This window comes from Canis aureus, chromosome 25, assembly GCF_053574225.1.
Source record: "Canis aureus isolate CA01 chromosome 25, VMU_Caureus_v.1.0, whole genome shotgun sequence".
NCBI lineage: Eukaryota > Metazoa > Chordata > Mammalia > Carnivora > Canidae > Canis > Canis aureus.
In genome coordinates this window covers 19,941,870-19,947,103 of record NC_135635.1, presented here as the reverse complement: position 1 = coordinate 19,947,103, position 5,234 = coordinate 19,941,870, and the positions used below count along the sequence as shown (strand labels likewise).

Below are 5,234 nucleotides of genomic sequence, written 5' to 3'. Positions count from 1 at the left end.
CCTCCACAGCTACCCAAGCAAGCAGCCAGCAGAAACAGGAAGTTTAATAAAACCCTATACTTCCATAAAATGTAGCCTGAAATGTGTCATGGACCTGGGCCTCCCCCTTCCAAAGTGATATACTAACATTTTATTTTTTTAAATTGCCTATCAAAATCTAAACATATTTGATTCTTTAAATGACAAAAGGGAAAGACACTTCTAATGGCTACAGTCCTTGATTTGAAAATGTATGAGAATATGTTTTCATTATCAGTTGCCTTGGTGTTTCAAAATAATACCTTTTTATATCAGCTTCCCAATTTCACACAAGCATAACTTTTGTACAATGATCTTTATGGTGATATGTGTATTTTGGAATTAACTGTACCATTTCATTTGTATGTTATACATCATGGTGTTTGCTGCTTATCATAGAGAAAAAGTTTTTTCACAATTTCATTGTGATTTTTCTATTGAGCATATAATTATAAAATTTTCTTAATTGTAATTCTATACTAAGAAGTGATAATTTAGAAAACTAATAAGTGGGGATACCTGGGTGGTTCAGCGGTTTAGCGCCTGCCTTCAGCCCAGGGCATGATCCTGGGGTCCCGGGATCGAGTCCCACATCGGGCTCCCTGCATGGAGCCTGCTTTTCCCTCCTCCTGTGTCTCTGCCTCTCTCTCTCTCTATGTCTATCATAAATAAATAAATAAATCTTTAAAAAAAAGAAGAAGACTAATAGTATCCTTAAGTATATACCAGAGGTTTTAGGCAAGGCTCTAAAGTAAATTGTTTTTTATGCTTTGTAGGGACTATGCCCTTATTTCTAAAATTCAGTTGCACAGGATTGAAAATAAGTTGTAAATAGTCGTAAAGAAAGGAATGAATGTGACTAAAGAGTTAGAAATCAAAGCAGTGAGAAATTAAAATGGAGTATTTAAAAGTTTTCTGCCATAGAGACTCCTTAAAATTTAAATACAGAATGTACAGTTTTTAAATGGATAAAATGGGGTGCCTGGCTAGCTCAGTTGGTAGACCATGAGACTCTTAATCTCAGGGTTGTGAGTTCAAGCCTCATTTTGGGCATGGAGCTCACTTAAAATAAAAATAAAAGTAAATGAATGAAATGAAGAAGATATTCTCATCCTCTTGTCTTAGAAATTACACAAGTAAAGAAAAAGAACAGCAAATAAAAACCTAAAACTCAGTTCCCTGACACTAAGAGATACTTTTAACTCTGAAGCCTGACAGAAGGAAGGCTACCAAATCTTTTGAAACAGAGATGCAAGAAGATGCTGAGGGAGGGTCCTGAGGCTGTGGATCTAACTGAAGGTGGGCAAAGACCAACTCTTTGTTGGGGCAGCATAGTTAGATGAATTGTTTAATTGCAAAAGCCTCCTTAGACAAGGTCTGGTAAAAAGAAAGGACAGGTGGAGCTGGGTGAGGAAATAGAAACACAAAGATAAGCTATTTTGCCCGAAGCAGTTTCTTGGTGAAAACTGGGTAGAGTAAAAAGAATGCATTGTGAGAAGCCCTGAAATATCAATCTCTATCAGCTGAAGAGAGTAATTCACTAATACTCACAGACTAGTATCATCAGAATTCCTTGTGATCTAGAATATAGCCCTAGTCCTCCCACAAACATATCACCCTACAGATAGCTAGTTCTGGAAGAAGTAACTTCATTTAAATAGGAACTTTGAAAAAATTGCCATAAATCATTCAAATATAGTATATATAACCATTCAAAAACTGAACAGTAGAAATGTGTGGGAAATATCAGAAAGGGAGACAGAACATAAAGACTGCTAACTCTGGGAAACGAACTAGGGGTGGTAGAAGGGGAGGAGGGCGGGGGGTGGGAGTGAATGGGTGACGGGCACGGGGGTTATTCTGTATGTTGGTAAATTGAACACCAATAAAAAATAAATTAAAAAAAATAAAAAAATAAAAACTGAACAGTGTTTGGCATTTTAAAATGTTAGGAAGTTATTGCTTCCATTAAATAGGAATTCTAAGTATAGACATACGAGTGTAGGAAATGTAGGGGGAGGCAGCAGAATGTAATGTAATTTGAATTGGCAAGCTAAAAAGAAGTGGAAGAGAAAACAAAACTATCATAGACATAATGGCCTCACTGGATGCAGCACAAAAGAGAATAGACTATACTGAAAACAGTGAGGGGTATTAAATATTGTAAAGGGAGGGGCACTGAGGTGACTCAGTCAGTTAAGCCTCCAGACTTGTGATTCCAGCTCAGGTCATTGGATCGGGGTTGTGAGATGGAGCCCCTCAACTGGCTCTGCACTCAGTATGGAGTCTGCTTGAGATTCTCTCTCTTCCTCTCCCTCTACCCCTCCTCCTACATACTCTTTCAAATAAATGAAGAAATAAATCAGTACAATCTTAAAAAAAGTATTGTAAAGGTTGCAAATAGAATAGAAAGTTAAAAAGAGATTAGAAGAATTCGAAAATGTTATTCCTGGAAAACAAATATGAACGATCTAATAGAATATCAACACTAGAATGAAACATAAATTATGAAAGAATAAAAATATTTAAAGATGTAATTAAAGAGGGATGCCTGGGTGGCTCAGTGGTTGAGCATCTGCCTTTGGCTCAGGGCATGATCCTGGGGTCCTAGGATCGAGTCCTGCATCGGGCTCCCTGCGGAGAGGCTGCTTCTCCCTCTGCCTATGTCTCTGCCTCTCTCATGAATAAATAAATAAAATATATGTTTTTAAAAAGATATAATTAAAGAGAAATTTATAGCACTATAAGTAGCCTTAGATATTTAGATTAAGGGGTTATGTATAGCATAAGCTAGGAAAAATTGCCTTAGAAAACAAACAGAAACACACTCTGATAAGTTTTCTACCTATTAAAAATAAAAAAATTACTTGAGTCTCTTGTTAAAAAGATAATAGTTAAGGTGGACTACAGAAAAGTTTATAGAAAGAATGAATTCTAGAACACAGACAAGAAATAGAAAGTATAAACTAAGAATTTTATATCTGTCCAAATTTATTCAAGAACAAGTAAAGATAATTTTCTAGAGGAAAACTTTCAGTGAACCAAGAACTTAATGTATTAAAAAAAAAAAAAACCATAGGATGGAGAATTGAATCCATGTAGCTGTCAAACTCAAAAAAACAGAAGACAGAGTTTATATATTGGGGGATATAAATATTTTAAAAACTGACAATGTAGCAAACAAGCAATTAACAGAAAACAAAAGACAAATATGCTTGAACGCTTTGCTGTCTTATAAGAAAAGAAATAGAAAGTTTGTAATGAACAGCAAGAGACTCCAAATAGCCAATATAATCTTGAGAAAGAAGAACAAAGCTAGAGATACCACCTTTCCTGATTTCAAACTATATTGCAAAACTATAGAAATGAAGACAGTATGGTACTAGCATGAAAACAGACTCATAGATGGATGAAACAGAATCGAGAGCCCAGAAATATACCCATGCATGTATGATCAACTAATATTGACAAGGGCACTAAGAACACTCAATGAAGAAACAATAGTCTCTTCAATAAAAGGTGTTAGAAAAACTAAATATTCAAATGCAAAAGAATAAAATTGAACCTCTGTCTTATACCACTCACAAAAATTAACTCAAAGAGTATTAAAGACTTAAATGTAAGATCTGAAAATGTAAAACTCCTAGAAGAAAAAAGGGGAAATCTCCTTGACACTGGTTATGGAGATGATTTTTTGGATATGACACCAAAAGCATAAGCACCAAGCAGAAATAAACAAAAAAAGGATTGTAGCAAACTTAACAGACCTCTGGGATAAAATCTTTAAAAAAAAAAAAAAAAAAAACACTTAAAAGCTTCCGTACAGCAAAAGAAATGACAAAATGAAAGGGAACGTATGGAATAGGAGAAAATATTTGCTGATCATATATCCAAGAAGAAGAAAATATCCAAAACAGATAAGGAACTTCATGTAACTCAATAGCCAAAAAACAAATCAGTCAATTTAAAAATGGGCAAAAGACATTAGACATTTTTCCAAAGAAGGCATACACATGGCCAACAGCTACATGAGAATGTGCTCAACATAACTGATCATCAGGGAAATGCAAATCAAAACCACAATGTGATATCATCTCACACCTGTTAGAAGGGTTAGTATCAAAAAGACAAAAGATAACCGATGCTGGTGAGGATGTGGAGCAGAGGGAACCTTGTGCACTGGTGAAGGGAATGTAAACAAGTGCAGTCATTATGGAAAAAAGTGTGGAGGTTCCTTAAAAAATTTAAATAGACATATCTTATGATCCAGTAATTTCACTTCTAGGTATATATATCGAAAGAAAATGAAATCACTGCTTTGAGGAGATAGCTGCACTCCTATGTTCATTGCAGCATTATTCACAATAGCCAAGACATGGCAACAGCCTAAGTGTCAGCCGACAGATGAATGAATAAAGAAAATGTGATGCACCCACACACAGGAATGTGTCATGAAAAAGGAGGAAATCCTACCATTTGCAACAATATGGATGAACTTGTGGACATTGATAAGGGTAAAATATTAGTAAGTAAGGTCTAAAACAGAACAAAAAGTACATATCAATGATGCCACAAAAAGGGGGGAAAACCTAGAGCATATTAAACTCAAGATAAACATTTCTGTGAAAAATTCAATAGAATGAAAGGGTTTGAAGACTTGGTCTGCTGGGCTACACGACAGGAAGCACATGCCAGGAAGTGTCATAGCTTAGCAGTTGAGAATGTGGGCTTTGGTACTGAATTGCCTGGGTCAAGTTTTAGTATTTTGCACGTTAGCTGCATGAGTTGGAACAAGTGTCTTAACTTCTATATGCCATGAATTAAAGATATGATAAAAGATATAGTATACAAATATTTAGCAAAGCTGCTATATTAACATTAATATCAGATAAGATAGAACTTGAGCAAAAAGCATTAATAGAAATGAGGATGTACATGACGTAATAAGTCATGATCCATGAAGAACATATAGCATGATCTTCAAATTGTATTCAATAGACAAAACCAAAAGAGATATAGAAGCTTTAAGTAAAATTTATATAGCTTTATACCCCCCATTAAAAATTTACATTTCTTTCAAGTCCATATGAAATATTTTTTTAATTGACTATTTTTTAGGCCACCAAGGACATCTTAATAAATTATAAGAAATTAATATATATAAACCAAATATATATAATATATAAATATATATATATATTCCAAAGAAGGCATAC

General features: G+C 34.5%; 1 non-coding gene across 1 annotated transcript; it reads left to right on the top strand.

Moving 5' to 3' along the window:
• Positions 1-998: 998 nt before the first annotated feature.
• On the top strand, positions 999-1,071 carry TRNAK-CUU (transfer RNA lysine (anticodon CUU)). Its single transcript has one exon. It is a non-coding gene; the product is annotated as a tRNA-Lys (tRNA).
• Positions 1,072-5,234: the final 4,163 nt, after the last annotated feature.